Source organism: Myotis myotis, unplaced genomic scaffold (assembly GCF_014108235.1).
Source record: "Myotis myotis isolate mMyoMyo1 unplaced genomic scaffold, mMyoMyo1.p scaffold_m19_p_16, whole genome shotgun sequence".
NCBI classification, from domain to species: Eukaryota; Metazoa; Chordata; class Mammalia; order Chiroptera; family Vespertilionidae; genus Myotis; species Myotis myotis.
This window is the reverse complement of record NW_023416320.1, coordinates 23349448-23374855: the sequence shown is the minus strand read 5'-3', so window position 1 is coordinate 23374855 and position 25408 is coordinate 23349448. Positions and strand designations below refer to the sequence as shown.

At 43.7% G+C, this 25408-nt stretch overlaps 1 protein-coding gene across 3 annotated transcripts in view; it reads left to right on the top strand.

Annotated features, from left to right (window-relative positions):
• Positions 1 to 25408, top strand: part of EXT1 (exostosin glycosyltransferase 1) — a 263546-nt gene that overhangs the window by 104583 nt on the left and 133555 nt on the right. The gene's annotated exons all lie outside the window — the stretch shown is intronic.

Sequence of the window (25408 nt, the reverse complement as noted above, 5' to 3'; positions counted from 1 at the left end):
CTTTTCCTCCCTTTTCCAATCCTGCTTTAAGGAATGGAGGGATCATGTAGTTTTGCAAAGGATCTCAGAAATTCTAATACGAAGGAATGTTTTTCCATTTCTGTGACTGCATCACAAATTACTTCAAAATTTATTGGCATAAACAGCCGTTTATTATGTTGATGGATTCCGTGGGTCAAACATTAAGACAGGGCAGAGCAGAGATGACTTGTCTTTGCTCCGTGATGTATGAGGCCTCAGCTGAAGAGCTCAAAGGCTGGGGCTGGAGTCATCTGAAACAGGGCCATCTAATGGGACTTTCTGTGATGCTGAAAACACGCTGTCTGCACTCTCCATTAAGACGCCCGCTAACCACCCATGGTGGTTCAACAACTGAAATATGGCTAGTCAGTGATGGAACGGAGTTTTTAATTTAGTTAATTTGGATTTATATAGCTACTCATGGCTAGTGGCCACTGTACTGGACATACAAATCTGAAGTCTTGTTCACATAGCTAGGTATATATAGACTTGCACTGCCCAATAGGGAAGTCACAAGCCACTGGTTGAGACTTTAGTTGGGGTTTCTCCATTGGAACACCTTTATGTGACCTCTCCGTGTGGCCTGCTCTTCCTCAGCCTATGGTGGCTGGGCTCCAAAGGCGAGCTTTTGGAGAGGAGGAGCCAAGGGCCTAGCATTGGCGTAGACAACATGGCTTCCACCCTATTCTATTCATTAAAGCAGTTACAGAGGGCCTTGCGGCTTCAAGACTCCGTTTTTTGATGACAGGTGGCAAGGTTCTGGAAGAGCATCAGGACTAGAAGCACTGCTCTAGTCATTGCTGTGAAATAAAACGGCCACCGTTGCTCCAGATAATCAGTCCATTCACTTATTTAGTCACTCGGCAGACACTGCGTGCCTCCCCTGCACCTGCTGTCAGATTACGTGGGATGGCAGTTGAGAGTAATGACGCCTAAGGTGGAAGGGGGTAGGGCGGGGAAGGCACACACAGGCATTTCCAAGGCAGTGTGATATGTGCCTTGAGAATGTTGTAGAAACAGGATGATTAGGTCAGACACATAGGAGTGTCTTTGAAGGAGCATCATGAAAACTAGGTCTTAACGTCAGACTAGACTGACTAAGGGATTTGCCAGAGACACCAGTAATCTGAGAAGTTGGAGCATATTCCACAGGAGGAAAAGCTCAAAGCTAAGCTTTTCCTGGGGATGCCTCAACTCTACAGTCCTTGTTCAAGAAAGAAACCTTAGTTACCCTGCCAACCACATCCTTCATTTTGGGTGTGTGTCCCCACCCACACCATGCATATTGATGACCAGCTGCACACCCAGCAGATCGCCAATCCAGAAAAATCCATAGCCCAAGGGGATATCATTGATGAATCACAGACAAGTTGCCTGTCAGCAGGAGGCACGGATTGGATTAGAGAATCTTCATCCCATGCTGGCTTTTCTAAAAAAGGCCTGGCTCTGAGAAAACAGCAAAGATGCCTCAACACAAGGCCGGCATTGAAAACAAATATTGATTGGCCCCTGCTGGGGAGCTGAGCTCGAGTGGGTTAGAGTCAAAAAGTGCTGGGATGTGGAAAACCATTAAATGTGCTGATGGAACAGAATAGAAGCTCCCTCTACTTTTAAGATCTCAAAATTGAGGGTGAAATATTTGAGTGGGTGGAAGGGCAAAAGTGACGGTGAGAAGCTGAGGCTGGGCAAAGGCACTGTCTCCGAGTTGGCCTCTGTTGCTCTGGCCACAGGTCCTGGACCATCCTTTTCCACCTTCTGTTTTGCATTGAGTTTTTCTGATCTGTGACTATTTCTTAACGCTGTGCAAAAGCCACTTAATTCAACATGAGGGTCCAAACGGCTGATGTTCGGTGATGTTCACATTTAGGATTCAGACCGTCTGCTGGGTGTTCTTATTAAATTGGTAGACAAATGCTCCGGCTGTATCTGATTGCATCTGACTGTTGAGTGAGTTAGAAATATCTCCGTCACTGCCAGATGTACACGCTACTGTAAAGAGAGCATTTTTTTTCCCTAGCAAATGAGACTTGCCGGCTTTGTGGATCTAGAAGGACGGAAACAGCTTGCTGCTCCAGGGATGAGGCTGGATTTGGTTCAGTCATTTCTTTTATAAATACGGGACTTCTGAAGTCTGATCTAGAGTCCTTTCAATGAAGATCTTTAAAATCTTCTCCTTTACTTTGAAACCCAGAATTTGTTTGTTTTTCTAGGACAGCACTCTCTGATAGAACTTTCTGCGATGATGAAGCATCTCAGCGTGCGTGGTAACCATCAGCCACCTAGGGACGTGGGGTGCTTCAAATGTGGCCAGTGCCACTGGGGAGCTCCGTTTTTAAATTGTGTTTAATTCAAATTCAAATGGCCACATCCCATTGGGCAGCACAGTTGTAGGATCTGTTTTTGGAAATGGTATTTGCTGAGGTGTGTGCAAGAACCTTGCAAACCATCCAATTTTTGATAGTATCTTCACTTGGGAGTTATTTCTTCCTGTGAAAAGGGGAGGGGTGAGGGTGGAGAGGAACAGAATTGAAAAAGGACCACAGGGCAGCCATGATACTCATTTTTTTCTTGTCCTGTTCTTTGCAGGATAACCTGGCTATTGTCTGTGGGTTCAGTTGCAATTCTGCAGCAGGTTTCCTTTCTGAACTTTTCTCAGCCTTAAATATGCTAACGTGGTTGCGATTCTCCAGATGAGGCCTCAGTGCCAACTTTATTCCATCTAAACAGACCCTTTTCTTTTCTGATGTTATTCTGCGAAACAAGCTTTGGGAAATGCCGGTTTAAGCAGTGACACTTTCTGCCAGGATAGATGACGAGCTTAGGGTATAATATATACGGGTGGTGAATCTGTCCCTCTGCTAGACTTCCGCAGGGTTTGAAATCTGCATTTGTGCTCTGAGTCTGATCATTTCTTCGCTGTGCTTGCATCGTTAGTTAACTCTTCAAGTGCATAAATATCTGGGCCTGCCAGGCTAGCTTGCACACCCTACAGGGCCAGAGACACAGCTGTATTCTTTGTACAGCTCACCACCTTTAGCCCAGGGCTCTAGCTACGGGCAGGCACTTGCATGTAGCTTGTCTTCCCTGTCATAGGAAAGGGTGACACTTTGTACTTTTGCCACTACTGCACCTTTGCTGCTGACCCTCTGAGAGGTCGGGTTTTGTTCTTGTAGTTGGAGAAATGCTGATTTTTTTTTCTCCATCCATAATTGCTCACTGTTATTTCTCTTGCATTTTCCGATCCTCATGTAGACTTGCACGTGTATGCACGCATACTTATTTCTCCAAGTTTTTTGTATTGTTGCGTTTTGATAACTTGATCAGCCAGCTGGAGACAAATAGAGCAGGTCACAGCACTCTGTTCATTTAATCAAGTAAGTTACTAAAGGAGGGGAAAAGAAAAAAATGCAAAACAGAGAGGGGAATATTTTCTTCTCCTCCTTCTCTCTCTCTCAGTCTTGAAATTGTTCAACAAGTTATCTGCAGAAAACATCTGCCTCCCCCTCGCTCTCCCCCCAAATACATGTAATTTGGTTTCTGATCTCAGCATGTTCCCTCTTGGTTGGAAGGAAGGGTTTTTGCCACACGATGGAAGTGAAGGCATCAAGATGCTGCCTGTGAAGCTGAAATATTGAGCTTTATGAGATGACAGTGAAGTAGCAAAAAGTGGTGTTTTTCTGCCTAACAGGGTCACTCCTGTGGGATAAGAAAGAATTCCAGGAAGAAGAGGCTCATGGACACCGAGGCCAATAGCTGTCTGTTCCCAGGCTTTTCGAGGCTTCCTGGCCCTACTGTTAGAAGCCCTCCTACCATGGAGAGAGCCAGGTCCACTTCCTTCCTGTAGTGGTTATCTGGCTTGTACTGCTTATCTTGTCAACGAAGTAGGTGCCTGAGAAGACTGGCAGCAGAGGCTCTGCAGGGAGCGGGCAGCGGGGACGGCCTGGGGAGAAAATGCTGGGCTAATGTATGAAGCCTGGGCACCTCTCCTTTGTTAAGAAGATTCATGGGTCTCTGAGGAGTGCAGTAATCAGGGCTAGAGGAAACTTTTGGGCCAAGCCTTTGTATCCTAGATCCATCTACTTACAATTTTTTTTTTTAGCTAGTGGAAAAGAGGAGGTCCTATTGAGGCTTATTTGAACAAATATTTGTTCTCCCTAATTATGTACCTGGAACAGCTCTCCAGAATCTCCAGTGCAAAGCTTAATATTTACAATAGCATAAGGAAGCGTTTATAATGTGTTTGGGAGATTTCTGAAGTTGGGGCCATAATTCTTCTTTGCACTTATGTAAGACTTTTCTTCCAAGAGACTCAGTCATATTTATTGTAGCCGTAGTTCCCAGAAGCAAAGTGAGGGATGAAGCTCCCGAGAAGGGAGGAGCCCTTGCCGGCAGCTGCCGACATGTTTTCTAGGTGAGAGACTCTTGTCTTTGCCAGCAGTTTTGTGCCAGCCACAAACCTTTCCCTCTGAGCAGGAACACTAGGCAAGCCGGAGCTTACTGTTGCCTCCTGATATGAATGGTGAGAGTCACGTGGTGGGGTCCGGCTGGGCTGTTGACCTTGATGGTGGTCTTCTGGCCCAGTGCCTCCTCTGTGACAGGCCCGACCTATTTCTTTATTAGTCTCACGAGTTAGTGAATCTTAATGAGATGATATGTGGGGAACTTGTCTGTGTATTAAAGACCCTGGAGTCTGAAAGAACTGAGTGTGTAACCTTCTTCTATCCTGTACATGGACCTGGTTTGACTTCTTGGTGCCTCAGTTTTCCTATCTGTAAAATAGGCATAATAAACATCATTCCCACATGGTTGGTATGAAGATTGGAAGGAGTGGGAGTCCAGCACCTGGCCTGGGATGGACCCTTGAGCTGGAGAAGTGGTTATCACTTCTGTCATTGCCTATAGAGTCTTTTGACACATGAGGGCCACCTTTACTTTGCAGGTTGGATAGAAACGGGGCCTCTGAAGCAATTTCCGGAGTTTTATTTTTCTCCATGCAATTCCTGGTGTCTGGTACAACACAAACTGGGCCATTACTCAGGAGCCATTCTCCCCACAAACTAAGAGATGAGAAAAGAAGAGGTCTGCCTGATGCACGTAGGGCGTTGAAGCCCATGAATGTGCCCAGGACCTCTAGGAAATCAGGTTGTGGGCAGTGAAGACCCAGGGAAACCTTCGTCGCCCAGCCCTGCATCTGCGGATCTAACGCAGGCTCAGTGTTGTGGGCTCACCGATCTCAGTGTTGTGGAAGCAGCTGCTGGCATGGGTATAAATGCCTACTGGACATTCTGCTGTTAGGGAAAGCATGCTGTTAGGTGAATATGTATACACAGCTTTTCTGCTTTTCTCCCCTTTTGGTTAATCTGGTGTAATGGATGATGTGCCCTGCTATTGGGTGGTCTCTGTTCACTGGCATCGGTTTTTAAATGAAGCCAGTTGTTTCTTGTCTGTATTCTTGAAACAGAATTGCTCTCCTTTTCTTAATTGTTACTGTCTTAAAGGGCAGGGAAAGATAACTTCTACAGAAAGAGAGAGAGAACCAGCTGTGTAGGCATCTTCTGGCAGGGCATGGAACCTGTTGTTTTAGGGACTGACAGCAAATGCGAGTAGGTCATATCTCACCCAGATTGATGATGTTGATGCTGAAAGCTGACTACCTGTTCCGGACTTTCTCTTTTGAGTGGCTGAGTGGGTGACTTGGTGGTTTGTTAATGATGCTCACCAGGGCTTCTCCAAGTGGTACTTGCACGTGAGAGAAATGGTTAACAAACGGGATGGGTTGTGGTGTCAGTCATTTCAAAAGACTATTGAGTGAGTATTCAGGCTCTATTATGAATCTGAGGCCACGGGACTGAACTGGATGGCAAAGGGTCTTGTTTTCTGGAACGCATAGTCTAGTAGGCCAAGTGAACAACAAACATGGAAGCAAAAATAAACATAAATCAATAAGACTGGGGGAGGGGAGTGGAAGCAGCAGATACTTTAGGAGGCTTTTGATGGACTCCAGATGATAGTAATTCAGCTGAGAGCTAGGTGAGGGCCAGAAAGATGGGATGTCCTTCCATGCATTGGAGGTAGATCTAGGAGTTAGATCTTGGCTAGCTCTTGCCACTACTGCAGTTCGGGTATGTTATTAAAGTTCACTTTACAACATCTCTCTAGTTTTTCCCTCTGTAATAGAGATAATAGTAAACTAACTTCACGGAGTTGTTGTCCAAAATGCACTTTTACTTTTTTAGTTGTTATTTAAGCAGTTATATGAGAACAGGCACCTCACATTGGTTTTCAGGGGAGAGTCCCTGCCATATCTCTGTGTGGCCATGTGTCCAGCTCTGAGTTGGACCAGCAAGAATTTGTGCTCATCTGTCTCAAGGACCATCTTGGCATTTGGCATTAAAAGGTAGCAGCTACCAGTGGTTGAGCATCAACCTATGAACCAGAAGGTCTCGGTTTGATTCCCAGTCAGGACATTTTCCCAGGTTTAGGGCTCTATCCCTAGTAGGGGGCATACAGGAGGCAGCTGATCAATGATTTTCTCTCGTCATTGATGTTTCTAGCTCTCTCTCTGAAATCAATAACAATATAGTAAAAAAGAAAAAAGAGGTAGTAGCTGCTTTCATTGTCTGGTCTGTAGCACGGGAGAGATAGATAGGTATTCCTCATCACCTCTGCAGGGCCTGCTCCTGATGTTGGGTGGTGGGGTGTGGAGCAGCTGGGGGTGGGGAGGGGAAGGCAGCCACAGGCCTGCACTGTTACCCTCCCTCTGCCTGGCCAGTCCTGTCTTCTCTCAGCTCCTAGCAGCTACCCCCATCTTGCCCAATGCTGCCCGTGTATCCCTTACAGAGTGATGTTCAAAGTGTGCTCTGAGCATCCTTCCTAGCAGAACCACCTAAGACCATTGTTAAAACTGGAGACTTCGGGCCTTTCCCTTAACTTCCCGAGTCTGAGCTCCCTCTGTGAGCCTTGTGCACTCTAAATGTTGAGACTCATTTAGAAAATTTGGTTTGGATTTTGGAGTAATACTAGTAGCTACTATATGTTGAAGACTTATTATGTGACACTGCTCAGCACTTTACATTGCAATGACCATGTGAGATCGATTTTAATAATATGTTGTTCCACGATTGGGGAAATTGAGGCAAAGAGGATTTAAACAATTTGCGCAAGTACTGATTAAAAGAGTCAGTATTTGAACCCAGATCTCCAATCCTACTCTTCACCTCTTCTCTTCAGCTCCCCTACATAGCGATAGCAACATGAATGAATCTTCTTACTTTAAATTCAGTACTGCATTACCTCCTGCTATGTAAACAATACATGTTAAACATGGAATATTTTAAAATTGAGCTTTAACTTACATTAAAGCCTGAGATTTGGCTCAGATTCTGACTTAAGTGTCCACCCTGAGTCAGTTGTTTTAAAGAATGTTCTCCTTTTTTTTCTGATGGTCAATCAGACCCTGATGTGTGGTCCTGCTTCTCTCTTAACCCTTTACCTGCTGTGCTGCCCCGTGATTCCTGAGATGCTCATACTGCCCTGTGCCTGCACCTGGAACATTTCCTGCTAACGGGCCAGCACCTCTGCAGGTTGAGTGCCACCTTCGATCTGCTTATTGGAGGCTTTGCGAGGACCCTGGGGTTTTCCCAAGGTCTGGAGGAAGCGGACATATTTTTTCTTCTTCTTAGTAATGCCCAGTTAGTGTCTGTGAAAAGTTGGCCATCAAAATAGGACCAGCCTAAGCAGGTTTGAAGATAAAAATCAATCATTCCATTCGTAGTACCTTCCTCCTTCAGGTTCCCATTGCTTCCAACTCTGGGGAGGAATTTGTTAAAGAAACGACCTCACACATCACTTAAGGTAGAGAGAGATTGCCAGTATGTATCAACCTTACGTTCATTAGAGAATATTATTTAGAAAAGGATGGGTAAGGAGAGGTTTCTACTAACATCTTCTTGCATCTCAGGTTCTAAAACCTTCATAAAACTGCTACTTGTGTCTCCAAACAGCTCACGATTGCATTTCTGAGAGCAGTTTTGTTGGTTTTAACTGCACTAGGGTTGTGACCACATTGAACATCCAAAGTCTAATCTTTATTAAAAACTAATATTAAGATGTAATGGCCACACACACCTAAACATCCACATATTCTTTGTGTATTTATGATAACCTCAAGATTTAGGACTAGTTGGTCCATTAACTGCTTGCCAAATGTTTCCGTGTCATCGGTATGCATTTTACAAGCTATTTATACTGAGAACTCATGAAGTTTCCTGGCAGTTTTTCAGGACATGAAACTATGATCAATGCACAGCTTTCTCTAGAATTTATATCTCTTCATTAATTGGAGTTTCCTTTTGCTATTGAAGTATCGGGTATTGAATACTTCCTGGAGAGATGTGGCCATGCAGAAACTATACTTCTCCTGTGTTCTGGACTTGTTGTTAGTCCTAAAGTTATCCTATATGATAAAAGCCCAGCGACTGAATGGCAGAACAACCAGAACGACTGGGCGACCAGTCACTATGATGCGCACTGACCACCAGTGGCAGACGCTCAATGCATGAGCTGCCCCCTGGTGGTCAATGTGCTCCCACAGTGGGAGCGCCGCTCCGCTGACCAGGATGAGCGGTGCTCCCACAGTGGGCTGATCTCCGCAGGCCACGCCCCGTGCCAGTGCATGAATCCTGTGCACCGGACCTCTAGTTCGCTATATAAACGAGAGTTAAAGAAAGGAATGTTTGAGGTGAGAGAGGGACACCAGAAGGTTTAAACTTCTTGCCAAAAGTACAAAATTAAGCACTTCTTTCTGCTTTTAAGAGCAATTTATGAACTGTTATTAACAGGGGAACTAGAAAATCTTCAGAGTGTCTGTTTGTTGCTGTCCTAATTCAAAGCTCTGTGAATATTTCACTTTGACCCCATAAACTCTGAAGAAAACATAATTTAAAAAATTTCCTCCTTGGAAAAGGGCCCCTAAAAACCATTATTGGTGGTTGTCTGTTTGTAAGTTTTGTCTTTTAAAAGCTTGAAAATTGATTTGATTCAGCAGTTTTTTCTGAGTGTCCTGATGTGCTAGGCATTGCATGGAGCCTGGGGATTCAATAAGACAATGCGGTCAGAGTGAGGAGATGTCTTAGTTCACTTGGGCTGCTGCAACAAAAATGCCATGGATCGGTGGCTAAAACAACATTTACTTCTCACATTCTGGCATTAGCAAGACAGCATCTGGTGAGGGCCTATTTCCTGGTTCATAGGTGGCCATCTTCTTGCCGTGTCCTCATGTGGTGGAAGGGGCTAGGGAGGTCTGTGGGGTCTCTTTTATAAGGGCACTGATCACCTCCCAAACACCCTACCTCCTAATACCATCACATTAGGGATTAGGTTCCACCACATGCAATTTATTGGGGGGTGGGGAGCACAGACATTCATAGTAGTAGATTCCAAAATGGTTATAATTATAGTTGCTGGATTTTGCTAAGGTTTTCCTGCTTATACATAAGACTGCATTTGGCTTGGGGCATTATCAGATGTTCAAGTAGGAGAAAACCTCAAATTTTAATCATCTCTTTGGTCACCTCCGATCCTTTCCTGACTCCTTATTCCCTGCACAGTGGATAGCAAAGGGCGAAGGGCAGAGAGATGAGCCCATGGGTCCTTTAAGGCGTGGAAATCGAATCTGCATGCTAATGTCCTGCTTGAGGGCGGGTACTTATTTCCTGAGGAACAGGATTCCCAGTCCCATGCTTTATGGGAATTCGCTCGTTCCATTATAGAGGCCAACTTTTGAAATAGAAACAAATGCAATTTCTGGCTGGAGTTGTGAAGAGACAGACAGCCTAATGCGAAGAGATCTGCGTGAGCGCCGTGGACGATGACGAGGACATGACCGAGTCATTTCATTTCATGGTTATGGTGCCAGAGAAGAAGAAGAGAAAGCACTCAGAGATGAAGAAAGGTGGCAAAGAGGAGTGCAGGGAAAGAGAAGGGCCAATCTCTACGCTTTGTATTAAGAGCAAAGAGAGGAGGCGTGTGTGTGTGTGTGTGTGTGTGTGTGTGTGTGTGTGTGTGTACACATACATAATTGTGGTGTAATTGTAGGATCCATTTTAGGCATCACAGAAAGAAATACCTGGATGGCCTTGTATTCCCAGAGCAGGTAGGCGATATTTAATTTAGACTGTTAATTGGTTCCTTTTTATTTTCACTCAGAATACTCCGGGTTAAAAACAGTAATAAAATGTTTAGTCCCTCCATGAAAGGAATCGCCTGACACTCAGGAGCCAGCACACTCCTTTTTCAAAAACACAAAGTACAGCACGTTTCTGTAAAGTCAGAAATCTGCAGTCCAAAAGCCACTGAAAGAAGAACTTAGCATCAGATGATATTGTTCAAGCTGCAGAAGACGGGGCGGGAAACCACCCAGAGCCGTCACTTAGGCCAATAACGTAGAAAAGTGATTTGCGAGCCGACTCTAACATATGAGATTTGTTTAAGTCATAAAAATGATAAATCAGCCAAGGAACCCGCAATTGATATCATTTTCTGTTAGCATAAATTTTGACTTAAATGAAACAAATGTAATCCACATGACTACACCCCCATCATTTCAACTTTACACAGTTTATAAAGTTACAAAAAGTGGCCTGGCCGGTGTGGCTCAGTGATTGAGTGTTGACCTATGAACCAGGAGGTCACGGTTTGATTCCGGTCAGGGCACATGCCCAGGTTGTGGGCTCGATCCCCAGTGGGGACATGCAGGAGGCAGCCGATCAATGATTCTCTCTCATCATTGATGTTTCTATCTCCTCCCTCTCCCTTCCTCTCTGAAATCAATAAAAAAAATATTTTTAAAAAAGTTACAAAAAGTGGCTCACATGAACAGAGCTCATTTCCTTAAATTTTCAGCTGAAGTTTTTCTAGTACTTTCCTTTAAATGACCTCTTAATTTTCACTCCGTTCCCTCAGTTGCTAAGGCATAGGCTCTCTTTAGGCTCAGAGCACCCTGAGCACGTGGGCACAGTTGGGCTGCACCTGCCCTTTGGGCTGTTTTGCCACCCCGGGTACCCTTTCTGTTCCTCTATTCCCCAGGGTTCCATTCTGGAGAGATCTGTAAATATTGTGCTATGTCTACGTTAAGTGCTGGAAGTCTCTGTCATTCAGGGAGTGAATTACAAGGTGTTACCAGGAAGATCAGTGCCTACTGGAGACTTTCTCTCTGATATCATGAGGGGTGCGGGTGCGGGATGGGTGGAGTGAAAGGAGAATTGTGTGCAAAGCCAGAGGGTAGTTGTGGAGAGAGACAAGCGACCCGTGCCTTTGGGAGCTGGTAGGATGAGGAGCATAGGCTAGGTTAGTATTTCAAAATTATCAGGTCCCCCTGTACCCCCCAAAGATTTCATTTCCTATGTCTGGGTTCTTTTTATTACTTCCTATTACTTTCTTTTTATTACTCAGTGTTCAAAAGTTCCAAAGGGTTGTCACAGACGTTCTTCCTTATTCGTCAGGAGCCAGGCAGGTGGGCAAGTCTTAGCCGACTTGAAGACTTGAGGCCCTGTCTCGGGGTTGCACATGGAGAGTCAGAGCTCTGAGAACCGCTCCCTTCTTGGTGTTCTCAACTGTTATGACTTCTCTGGCAGCTTTTCTGGGATTGGGCCCAGGCTTTTCTGGTTCTTGATCATTTTGGGGTGGGTGGAAGGAATTAAAACAAACCTCCTCTTCTTTTCGGATTGCAAAAGAGGCTCACCCAGCCAACATCTAATCAGCTCTGTATCTCTTTCAGATCCTTACCAGACCCTCTCCAGTCTCCCTCCCTCCCTCCACCTCGTCAGAACGCTTTCTTTCGTGTGTTAAGCCAGATCATGGCGTTCATCTGTGCAAAACCTGTCAGTGGCCTCTCATGTACTGGAAGTGGCTCCTCCCTCACCATGCTGCTTGCTTAGATCACTCTGCCTCCACCACCAGGGCACCTGAGGGCTCCTGCCTGGGCCCCTCTTCCTCAGGATACCATCCTTCATGCCTTCCCTTTTGCTAATCCAGCCATTTGAGGTAGTCCTTGATTGACACATCTAAAAGAGGTCCCCAGCCTCCACTGCCACCAACTCTGCTTGTTTTTTCTCTCTCTAATTACCACTTGCCTATTGCTTGTTTTTTCCACTAGAATATGGGCTGCATAAAAGTAAGGTAGCTCTCCATCTTATTAATTAATCTCTCCTAGCACCCAGAACAGTGCCTGGCACATAATAGGGGCTCAGTAAGTATTTTTTGCATGGGGAATAGTGGGGTTTTGAGTTTTCCATTTCTCAGTGCTCTAAAAATGACAATAGGAGGGGGAGCTAGAGAAGACAGGCAGATTCCATAAACATATTAAGGCAAAATAGATCAATGCAGAGGACGGATGACCAGGCAGCATGTGTAAATCACAACTAAGAAAAACACCTCTGCTTAAATATTATCACTAGCTCTGAAAACAATGACATCTATTTGTGTAGCCCTGTGCAGGAAACACACACATGCACTAAATCATCAGATTCCTCTAAAAGGTCCTGTTAAAATGATGTTATTTTTTTTTTTCTTTTTTGCCTATGATGTTGACCTTGTTTCTAGTAGGACTGCCTCTATTTTTTTTGAGGGAAGGGAGGGTGTTGTAACTGCTGGTAGACGTTCAGAACATGCATACTGTTGAGTTTGCATGTCAACATTAGGAGTTGTCTCACTTTTTTTATTGTAGTATTTAAAGCTGATATTCATTACTCATCCTTCCCTGCCCTGACTGGTGTTACTTACACAGAGAATGGAAAAGAAAGACAGGCCTTGTTAGCTGCCTTCAAGGAGACTCCAAAGCTTCATTGATGGGAAGGGAGGGAGGGTCGTCTTAAAATGAAACTGTTTTATTAGCCTTGATGAAGTGTCAAGAACATTTAAGTCAAGAGCAAGAGAATGGTGCTGCCTGGGCAGCAACTTTAAATTTGTTTTCCGTCTTGTAAAAGGCACCATTCATTTTGAATAACTGGAGGTAGGCAGAACTCTAACACGGCTACGGAGATCTCCACACCCTGGTATGCATCTCTGATTCTAGTTACCTATCCAGCATTAATGTAGGCTCTACTCTACATTAATTGAAAATGCAATTAAGATCCCAACTGGTCCATGGTAAGATCGAGTAATCATCTTAAGTGGATCTGGCCTAATCAGATGAGCCTTTAAATAGGAACTGGAACCCCGAGGTGTGGGTCAGTGGGTGGGCGTTGTCCCATGCACCAAGAGGTCTCTGGTTCGAATTCCGGTCAGGACACATGCCTGGTTTTCGGGTTCGATCCCCAGTAAGGGGACTTCAGAAGGCAGCTGATCAATGTTTCTCTCTCAGTGAGGTTTTTATCTCTTTCCCCCTCCATCTCTGGGTGGGTGGGTGAGACGAGATCAACCAAAGAACTTGTATGCACATATGCATAACCCATGGACACAGACAATAGGGTGGTGAAGTCCTGGGGTGGGGGGTGAGGGTGGGCTAGAAGGGGTCAAGGTGGGGGGAAAGGGAGACATATGTAAAACTTTCAACAATAAAGATTTTTTTTAAAAAGGGGACTGGGCACTTCTTCAAGATAAGATGCACCATGAGAGGCATTCGACCTGAGGGAGCTTTGAAGATTGGTGGTGGGAGGTGGAGGGGATGTGGCAAGAGATGCAGGTGGCCTCCAGTGGCTGAGTGTGGTCCCTGCCTGATGGCCTGCAAGGAAATGGGTACCTCAGTCCTATAACCATAAGCCTGAATTCTGCCCCGGCCATTTGTGCTTCTGAGAGCCCAGGGTCCAGATGAGAATGGGTCCCGACTGACATCACTAAGACCCACAAACCGGCCAGCCCATGTCCAGACTTCTGACCTACAGAACTATATGCTAATGAATTGGTGTTGTTTTAAGCCACTATGTTTATAGTAATTTATTACAGCAGCAATAGAAAACTAATACAGAGGGCAATCTCATTCAGATTAAATCTGGGGGGTGGGGGGGAACCAACCTAAACTTGACAAAACAAATGTAGCTGCCTTCTGAAGGAAAGTACTCGTTTCAGTTACAAGTAGCCGACATGCATCGCCAGGGATCCAGCTGAGTGTCTATTGCCTGGCTCCTCTGGGACTTGGTTAAAAGAATAGACAGTTTTTTGTAATTAGTAAGTCAACTGTTTATTACTTAATGGGTAGCTCCAAAGTGGTAGAGGCGATCTAAAAACAGTCTGCCAAGTGTTTCTCTGTTCTTGGAACATGCTTACATTATAATTTGCTTAGCAATCCTTTCTTCACAGACAGTACAAAGATTCATTTCAGCCCTGCCTGAACACTACAGTCTCTGAATTGGTAGAGTTGGAATTGATAGTCTTTAAGAAAAGGGTAAACAAAACATTTAAAATCCCTCCTGTAGCTGCGTTCATATAAAGAGTTGGCCTTTGATGACTGTTCGGATGTCCGTAGATGTTTTTCTGTAGAGGCAAATTTTAAAGTGGGTTTGTGTAAATGAGGCCTCTTTCTCGAGACTTCAGTGAAGCATCTTGACACAGGAAGCTGTGGAAGTGCAGTCAATAAACTCATGAAAAGGGCTTTTGAAAGCAAGCCACTGATGCACTAGAGGGCTGGCTTTTGCACGAGTGACAGACAGCGCAGTACCAGGAAAACAGACAACTGCTCCCTGGGCCACCACACCACCACCACCACCACCGCCACCACCACCACCTCACCGCCGCCACCACCACCTCCACCGTGCACGTGCACACGCGGCCCGGGGCTGCCCTCCCAGCAGGAGAGTGTGTTTGTCCTGTCAGCTGGGAGCTGTGGTTTGGCCTTTGTGTTTACGAGAGAGGAGAGCAGCGCTGTCCTCCAGCTGCTGTGAAAACAATGCTGGAAAACCAGACCGAAGTTTCCACCCAAGAACTCACCCTGGAAAAAACCCGCCCGAACAAACAAACCTTCCTTAATGGAAGACCATCTGGGTTAAAGCACAGACCACTGGGTTAGAACCCAGATGACAGGAAAAACGTAATGAGAATGGTTGTTCTTCAGCAAACTTTCCGAGTGGGATTTCCATATATTACGTTGGCAGAGAGCCCAATGGGGAATAACAAAGGAAACTGACTGAGAGGCAGTGTGTACCGTTTGGGAAGGTTTTAGCAGTGGGATTAACTGTGCATATTGGTTAAAGAATTCCCATCTCCTAAGGTCTCCCCCAAAGTGAAATAGATTTCGTACAAATGGAGCCATGCTGTATGGATCCTTTTGAGTCTGACTTCCGTATCCGGTGTAGCGTGGCCTAAAATCTGGGGGGGATTGACCATGTCCCCAGAACCAGGCGAAGCTCTTAGTGGAATGAAAAAATACTACCCACTCTGCTTTCGTGGGGTTCCTACTCTTTTGGGGAGAGATAGACAATACCAGTGATTTAAAATTATAATAGAATCGTGTACTGCAATCTTATCATTAGAAATTTTGCTGTGCTATATAAGAAACTCACGGGGTATAGTGATACAGATGATGCCAGGGGCAGGCTGTGGGGGAGGCACAGTGACACTAATGTAAGGCAATCAGAGAAGGTGTCTTGGAGGAGGAGGCATTTAAGCAGAGATGGGAATTCAGGGTGAATCAGCCTTAGAAGTGTTCAGGAATAATATGCCTGACAGGGGAAAACTTGTGCAAAGCCCATGTCAGGAAGGAGCCTGCATAGTCAGAGAACTCCAAGGAGGTCTGTGTGGCTGGGCCAGTGATCACTAGGTGGGTGTCATCAGATGGGCTTCCTTGCTCATGGTCTTCAAGGGGTTTTGCTGTAGTGTCAGGGTGCAGGGGAGCCATTGAAGGTTATATAGTAGGGGAGTGCCATGCTCTGTTGTGCATTTTTTAAAAATCCACTTGTTTTTATGGAGAATGGACTATAGAGGGGAAGGAGCGAGGCAGGAAGGCCAGATTGGTGGCGATTTCTGCAGTCCCGGAGAGCAATGATGGTGACTTGAATTGGGAAGTGACAGCAAAGGTGGCAGACAGGGAAGGATTGGAGTGGTACTTTGGTGGGAGACACAGCAGAACTTGGTGACGGGTTGCATTCTGGCAGTAGGGAATGAGGAGAGGGAAGGGAGGAAGGACCAGGATGATGCCCAGGTCATTTCCCCCTTTTTTCCCTGCCCCCTGCCCCTTTCCCTTATATGATCACCTCAGGAAAAACGAGAATGAGCTTGTGAGATCATTGCTTTGATCAATCAGTGCCAGATCAGTGATCGAGAATTCTGTGCGGAGTATCTTGAAGCCTTTGGGGCTTGATATTGAGTGTTGACCCGCCATGAATTCATAACACACCCCAAGCTGCCTTAGGCAGGAAACCATAGGCATTTACACCATGGGGGTCTCTTCATTATAGCTTTTCTGCCTTGTCCATGATGTCCACAAGCTTCACATTAAAGACTGCGGTCCCAACGCATCATTGAAAACACCTGCATTAACCCATAGGGCTCTAGGGAGAAATATTGGGAAGCAGGCATAAAACGAAACAATTTAGTTAAGTGGGAATTTATTTTCTAGCTTTTGTGTGTCACTCACTAAAGGAACAGTCATCCAAATAAATGGTGTTTTGTATGTGTGTTTCCCCATGGCACTCTGTTCTATTAGGGTTTTGGAAAGATGAAAAGAGTCACTTTTCCCATTCAACAGCAGAAATTAGGGAAATGTGGAGCATTTTGTTGTGAAAATTGTGCATTTAGTATTAGTTACGTGTTGCCCGGTCTCGTTATTAAACTGGAGGGGCACTATCTTTGTCATGTTTTGTTACTCCCTTTCCAGTATCTCTATCATAATTCTCTGATGTCTTCCATGAGTATGTTTTTCTTTCTTCTTTTTTATGTATATATTTTGGCATCAGATTTAGTTCTAGAATTTTTGCTCTCTGCCTCACCATGACTGCCCTCCTCCCCCAAGTCATAAAAATATGCCCTTGTAATCAGTAATGGAGACAGAAATACGTGCTGATGGGGATCATGGAGACTAAATGATTCAGTTAACCCAACATAGTAATATTTCCTCTTGGGGCCAAGACCTAGGGCCCTGTAGCATCCGATGGGGAAGAACATGCCTCTGGGAGTCACCTCCACAGGGTCCACACTTGAGCTCTGCCGGATTCCAGCAGGAGTGACCCTTCAGCTCTGGGTAACGCGGTCATAACCTGCCCTGCCTCCATCACAAGTTAGAGGGAACATCAGACAGGAAGTGGCTTTGTCAGTTGTGCAGATTGTTACCATCTGTGTTTGTTAGTGTTATTTCTAGATTAGCCATGGGAATGTGGGGTATACCCCAGACCAAACCGAGCCTTTCTGGAGCCTCTTTTCTGGTGGTAATCACTACTTTTCAACAAGCACCAATAGGTCAAAACTAAAAGTGTGAGTCACACACTTGCAACACAGTGGGAGAAAGATAAGCCATTCTGGACTGGGAATGTTTCGTTTATTATTCCTATAATGTCATCCAGTGAAGGAAATCTCCCCACGCCACCTCCCCACATCCTCACACAGAAACATCACCCAGTCAGGTCCTCCCCCCAGTTAGTTTAGATAAACTGATTTTTTTTTTTTTAAAAGAGAGAAAATGTCAAATAAGAAGTGGTTTTACATAGTTGGATGTGACCTCTAGATTCTTTTATGTATCCCAGCATTTGCATTGAAATTCCAAAGGGGTGATGTACTGGCTGAAGTTCACGGACAGATAGGGGGTGGGGGAAAAATTAACTCATTACTCAGTTTTTATTTTGTAACCACTTAGGATAGCATTATGTGAAAAATATGAGTGCAATGTTGTGGTTTCACTGAGAGCCAGATGTGGTTGTTCAGAAAGAAGTAAGCAAAGGGTTGCGAGACATCGCCATCTCACCAGGCCTCCTGATTGCCGTTTCCTAGATCTGGCAGCACCACCCATAAAGCAGGGCACTAATCTCATCTCCCTTTACACCCATGCCCCTCACCAGCAGAGAGGCTCCCACACATGCGGGACAGAGTGGATGTTGAGAGGCATGCCCCTGTCTTCATCCAAACATACCCCTTAAAGATCCTAGATGCTGAGTTAAGGCAACCTCACTGTTAATTATTGTGATCAGGACTGTTATTTTATTTTTAAATCTTTATTGTTGAAAGTATTACATATGTCCCCCTTTTCCCCTAATTGACCCCTTCTAGCTCACCGCACCCCCATCCCAGGCCTTCACCAGCCTATTTTGTGTCCATTATGCATATATGCATAAAAAAAGACTAATTTTCCTTGAAACGAATCCCATATCAGCTCTGTGTATTTCCTCACTTACTCCTTTGCTAAATGCCATATAGTTCCTTTGAGAGAGCTCTCTAAGTTTGGTGGGAAAGAAAACCTAATAGCTAGATTCAGTGTTTAGGTCCTTAAATTTGTAAACTGTATTATGTACCTGCCAGGCCACCTGTCTTGGGTATTGAGTATGGAGGTGTTTCCATGGATGTCATACCCCCTCATCTGATCCTTCATGTGCCCAAGACCAGGCAGTGATTGAGAGGACCCACAAACCCAACTGAGGGAATAACCAGTGTGACATTTCAGACCAGGGATATTCTACCCCCTTCTACCGCCTGTGCTTCTTGTCCCTTTTGTAGGTGTTTTAGTATCAGGTTTACAGATTTTAAGTGACTTGTGGTCTACTGTGAGCCCCACATCGTTCTTACCTTGCAGATTTACTAACTCCTTTAAACGTCAGCATCAGTCAATTTCTTTTCCTACTAGCACTTTCTTTTACTACTTTGTCAAGCCATCTGGTATCCCTGCCGAAGAGGCCCTTGGATATATGGTCATAGGCATGACAAATCTCAGGACTAAAGTCCTGCTTATGGTTCCCTCAGTGATCGGTTTCAGACGATTTCTGCTCACTCTGTCCACAAATGCAAGCACCAGAACCTCAGTATCCTGGGCCACTGTCCTTCCAGGGTCAGACCTGGAATACCAATGACATCATCTTTCTTACTGCCACTGCTTAGCTCATTCAAGAGGGTTCCTACCCTCTCCTCTAACTCTACCAGTATCACTTATCAGCTCTCTCTTCACTGCCAGCTCTTCTGCTCTTTCTGTGCTATTTTAGGACTTCATCTCTCACTTGAGTTTGTTAAACAAGTTTATGCTTACTTAAACTTTCATTGAAGTCTAGACTTACTTAAAGTACCAAACCTAAGCATACAGTGTTTGTGCATGCAATTACCACTAAGTTCAAGATTTAGGATATTTCAAGCTGCTCTGTAATGCCCCTCATATTTCTTGGTCATTTCTTTCTTTCTTTTGCCTGTTTAGATTTCATACTAATGGAACCATACTGTACGTGTTCCTTGGAGCCTGACTTCTGTAACTCAGCATTATGTCTGTGAGATTCATCTGTGAGATTGTATATATCTGTGGGTCAGGCTTTGGTCTTCCTGAGCAGTGTTCCATTGTAGGAATATGTGACAGTGTGTTTACCCATCACTTCCATGGATGAACATTCTGGTTGTTTCCAGTTGGGACTATTTATGAATAAAGTTTCTACAAATGTGCGCCTCTTTTGATGGAAAAGAACACTATTTCTGTTGGCTGTATAGCCACAAGCGGAATTTCTGGATAGTAGACTATTTGAATGTGATTTTTAATGGGAAAAATTGATTGTGCTATTGAGAATTATGTTTTATAGTAAGCTTCATGGGGTGCCCTTTCCCATGAGTTGAGCAACGCCTAATACGTGTCCGAATACTTTTTTGCTTGTTGCTCTTAGAGAAATTATTTCTCTCAGTTACCAATGTCATTTTGAATGCTAGTTCAGATTTGTTTGTTTTTAAATCCTAGCCCACTTCTTTAAGCTCGTGTTACTGTTTTTTCATATTAGCCTTATTTCTCCTCCAGCATTCAGATTATTTTTGAAAAATAATGATGTGTGTGTCCAGGGTCAACACTGTCAAGAGACTTTCTTGTAAAATTATTCCTGGGTTGACTTTGAACTACAGATGACAAGTTTGCCAAATTATATGAGGTAAAACGAAAGTTAGGAGGTTAATTTTTCAAATGGATTTATTTGAGCAACAAGCTTTTATGAAGAACTGTATGAAGCCATCACTCTATCAGCTGTCAAACTAGAGCCATTATTTGCAAGGAGCTGAGGGTTGGTAGTGGGGGAGGGGCAGAAAAGGAAACCAGTGTTGGTAAGGTCCTTTTAATATTGCCCTGCATGTGGAAGGAGGTGAAGGTGAAGAGGGTAGGGGCATGGGAGCATGGATGAGGGGCATCTGAGAAAGGCAGGGAGCTCAAAGAAGGCTTCCCAGAGGAGTAAATTTTGAAAGAAGGAATAATTTCAGATATTTTGGAAATTGGTAGACGTGTGAAGGGCTTGGCCTTTAGGCAAAGGGACTAAACAGTATATTTAAGGAATGGAGGCATGCAATAGTATTATGCATCTAGTAGCCAGTTTAGGGGTAAAACATTTTTTTTTTTATTCCACTGATGGTGCTATTGCTATATACATTTCTACAGTACCTTCTTTGCAATGACTTTCAGAGCTAATTTCAAACCACACCAGAAAACCATTCTTGATACTTTATAGCTTTGACTCAAATGGTATTCCCCTACTGGATACACCCCAGATTTGTCTCCCGAACACTTTTGGCTCATTCCAAAGAAACACAATCCGTCTTCAGAAGGTTGAAGGCTTATCACTATTGAGCACATACAAAAGCTTATGTGGGACCCCGTACTCAGACATCCATTCCAAAAGGCCAGTTGTATGCAGATAGCACTTATCCTTGGAATAAGTCCATAGCCTTCTAAGGTTGAGGTTTAGTTTCCCAAAGACTCAGCTTTCAACCAAGTCTCTATGTAGAGTTTTTATGTCAAAAATGGATTATTTTATATGGTGAAGGGTGAGGGTGGAAATGGCCAGAGACCATGGATATGCCTTACACCAAGCCCAGGTGCTTAACGTAGTTACCCTGGATTTGGTTAGACTGTCTTATAGATCATGGAAACAAGAGTCGTCTGGGAGACAACGTCAAGAAGCAAAAGCCAAATCCAGGCCCTGGAATCAGCCTGATTGGAGCTAACAGAAAGGCAGACCCATGAAGCCACGGTGCAGGTGGGGAAGGATGGGAGCACAGGAGAGCAGAGACGAGGGCTTGGGAAGGCAGGAGGTGGGACCTGGGGAGTCAAGGAAGCTGGCCCAGCTCAGAGAACAAGCAGTTAAATGCCTTACTTCTAGCTGTATATTCTGAGTTGACCTTTACTTATTTAGTTCATGGACTCCCATGTCATGTAAACAAAAATAAACCAAAAGCCTTCCTACTGTTGATGTAGATCTTATCTGTTATTTCCCATGTATTTAGTTAATCCGTGCTAGTTATTTTTGAAGATGAGAATAGTTTTATGACCTAGTGAGGTGAGAGGGGATGGGAAGAATGATAAACTTTTCACCTTAGGGTTTGAGGAAAGGGCAGTGCTTCTTGGCTATTGGCTCAGGGACATAGAAACTGGTAACTACACAGAAATGTGGCATTTGTTGGTGGACAGTTAGTTGGTCATCTACACAGCCCTCCTCCCTCAGACATTCAGGTGCACTCTGGGAAAGACAACTGAATTCAAAACACTCACCTTGGCAGGGTCACCTCTAGTGCCAGGCACAAAACAATAATGAGCTTCCTTTCTCATAATTCTTCTTTTCATGATTTTCTCAGCTGGATTCTTCAAAGGATTATTTGTAAAGACCTTTATGGCGTGTTATGATTTAATCAGATGGTGCTCGAATTTCCCAAGATGTGTTAATTATCATCGCCACACAAGTGCAACAGAGGAAGCAAAATGTTTTTCATTTGGGCCAGTTGAGGGTTTGTTTAAAATGTACTTAAGGCCATTAGGATCAAATCAAAATGTAGTGCATGGTAATTATGCATGAAATAAAAGATTACCTGCTGTTTCAGTAGCCAGTTTCCTGATAATATTGCAATAAAGTCTTGAAGGAAATTGGTTTCCCCATAGCAGTAGAACACCTTATTTAAGGGACAAAGTGAACTGTATTAGATTGAAAATGAAAAAGTGGTAGGGAAAAGAAAAGCAGATTTATCCTCAAAATTATCGGTGGATAGTATCCTCTGTCTTAAAGAAAAATTATTGTTCAGTCTTTCCCTTGATCAAATGGAAAGTGATTTAGATAGCAATGGGTTGGTATATTTCTGACTTGATTCAACAAGAAAGAATAAATGTCTCGTGTAAGAAAGAAAAGGCATGTGTTAGTCTTAGTATATGAGAGTAATCAAAACCCTGACTTCAGAAATCAGACCCCAACGTTAAAACCCATGCTTTCTAGCTGCACGACCTCCACATTATTTAACCTTTCTGACCCCCAGTATCTTTATTGGCAAAATGGGGATGTGAATAAAACAGACCTTGTTGTAAAGATTAAATGAGATCATGTGTATAAAGCACTGAGGTAGATATGTTCAGCGTGTAGCAGTGGTAAGTTAATATTGGATGTTGTCAACAAGTTAACTGGGGCTGTGGCTGATAAAAACTATTCTGAACAGTAAGGAGGGAAATGCTTTAAACTTTGGAATTCTGAACAGTTATCATATATATTAAGGTAGGGATCTCATTCTGTGTTGGAATCAGAGACAGCTTTATGGAACTGTGGGGATTAGATGAAATGAAGTTTACAACTGTGCTGACAGGAGACCTTTCAATGTCATCCATTGGACCATTCTTTTCTTTACCCCTGAAAAGAATTAAATAATAAAATAGACCTGTTTGTGATGATGTGCCTAGCAAAATAGGTGATTTCTGTGAAGATTTTCCTACCATGGACCCACTCTTGATGAAGAAGAAGCAGTTTTTCTTGGTTATTCCTCCAATAGGAAATTGGACATTGCCCTTTTGTTCGTTGTGGAAGAAGTTTCTATTTTCCACATACCTGAACTATCTGTGTAAATAGTTAACACAAACTTACTGTTAAAAATTAACTAGTTCCAGAAAGCCTCTCCCCACCCCCTACATTTTCTAAAAAAGTAGCTTATTTTGAGGTACTAGAGAAAAAGTTCGGAAGATTCACTGGTTAATATTTACTGAGCCTGTCACATAGCCAGCGATGTGCTGATGCATTCCACAGTTTGTAACTTCACCAAGAAAGGCCGGAAGGGAGGAGGAAGAAAAAGATTCTTATTTTGTACCTATTAGAAAACTATCCTTTCAATTCCACGATTTGGATATGGTCTTCTCAATCTTTCCGTATCTATCTGCAAGACCTTAAAACTATTTAACTGCATGCTTCTGACCCCAAAATGTCAGCATCATTTTTGGTGGTCTTGGGAGCTAATTTCCTCTTGTTTTTCATGTGTCTGCTGAAGAACTAAGTGGAGATATTTCTGCTCTGCCGCTGAGAGTCCAAGCATGGGCAGCACTAATTTGGTTCCAGGGTGTTCACTGAACAGTAGCCATCGGTCTGTGTGATCTTTAATATTCTGGTCTGCTGACTGATGCCCAGGACACCAGACATGTTGTAATCAACTACAGAATCATTTCATAGTCCAGACTGAAGCAAAACTGCATCATTTAGACCACAGTTTACCTTTATCCAGAAGTTCTGGAGGATACACTGATTGTATTTTTCCACAGTCAATTTAATTCGCAAACATGCCATATCTCAAGGCCAACATGAAGGATATTGAGAATAGCTTATGATGAAATCATTTATTTCTGGCTCTCCCTTTTCCTTTTACCACTTACTGAATTCCCACTGTGTGCTGGGCGACTGTCTTCTCGGCACCTGGAATGTAACCATGAGTCAAACAAAGGTATCTATTTGTGGGAAATTCACACGCCTGCTGCATGGAGGTTGATCGGATTCTTTAAATAACTTTTTGCCTCCTGTGATTGTATTTGGAAAGAAGAATTAAACCAGAAGGCAAAATACTCTACAGATCATATTTTGGTAAATTAACCTCAATTCTCCCCACTCCCCTCGATCCCTGCCACACTTTTACACACACCTTAAAGGAGAAGGAAGGAAGGGTTTGCTGTGATCATGCTAAAGGTCCACATAACTCTGTCCCCAGTCTCAATAATTGGCATTTTAGAGAATCAGCTTTGATTCTCTCTTGTTTCCCCCCCGCCCCTGGACAATTGCTCATTTTCATGGCACCCAAAGTTCTACCTCCTCCATAAATTTGTGATGATGGCAGCTATTTTCCTCTTCTCTTTCGCATGCAGTGCTCTAGAAGCCAGTGTGATAGCTGACCCCGGGAAATCCTTGTAAAAACTTAGCAGACAAGAATTATAAGCACTTCATTGGAATTCTACTAAGTCTGGATTTGGGGTCAGTGGGGAGGGTTGTCTAGACTGAAGGTTATCTTTGCTTTACATTGGTATCATCAAAGATAATGTAAATTAAAAGGATAGAGGGGAAGTATGTAAAGTACATAAATAAACAAATGATTTAAAAAAGCAGTCATTCCCCAAAGCAGGTTGTTTGAGAATTCTGATGGTTTTTAAAATTAATATTTCATATTTTATAACTTTCACCAGCTTTAATTAGTACAACCATTTAGTCAAAATTATTGAGACTTTTATCAAATAAGCCTGACTCTCCAGTGGCAGGAAGGGTAAGTGGATTGCATGTAATAAAAGCAATTTATTATTTGGGATAAACAACCACCACACCATACTTTTGGGAATACTGGTAAAGTAGTTAGCAATGGCTAAATTTGATTTTTCACATTTTCCAAAACAACGTAAGTAGTTTCTGTTTTTTTATAGCCTCGACTCCCACAGAGAAGAGAATTACAGATGGGTAATGGTTTGCTAGAGCCATTGTGTAGCCTGCAGTGCATTCTTGTACCAGGAGGTGGCGGTTCTTTCAGTCCAGGAAGCTGATCCCCTGACCACAATTACCTGGTAACTAAATGAGAGAAAAGCCAGTGACCAAAACTGACAAATGGGCACTTTGAGGTGGCACTAGATCAATGAACAAGATTTGAGGCAATGGAAAGAAGGAATTGATTGCTTTGCTAGTTTTCTTTCCCTCTGATCATTCCTAATTACTTTCTGAGGTCTCACTTAGCAAAACATCACTAATTTAGGGAAGGATACCAAGTGGGAACTCATAGTTCACTCAGAGAATTGGGAGATCTCTTAGATCCCTGTCAACTACGACATCTGTGGTTCAATGCAAGGCAACCAGGAGGGAAAGAATTGTTTATATACCATGTTTCAAGGCAGCAGCTGCCCCACCTGCCATGCCTTCTAGGTAAAGGGACCTGGTTTCTCACAGATGCTCTCCTGAGAAAGAGCTGTCTTTCAGGTGCAAGGCTAATGCTTATTTCTGCAAGAATATTTGTCAACAGCATATAGCTGACT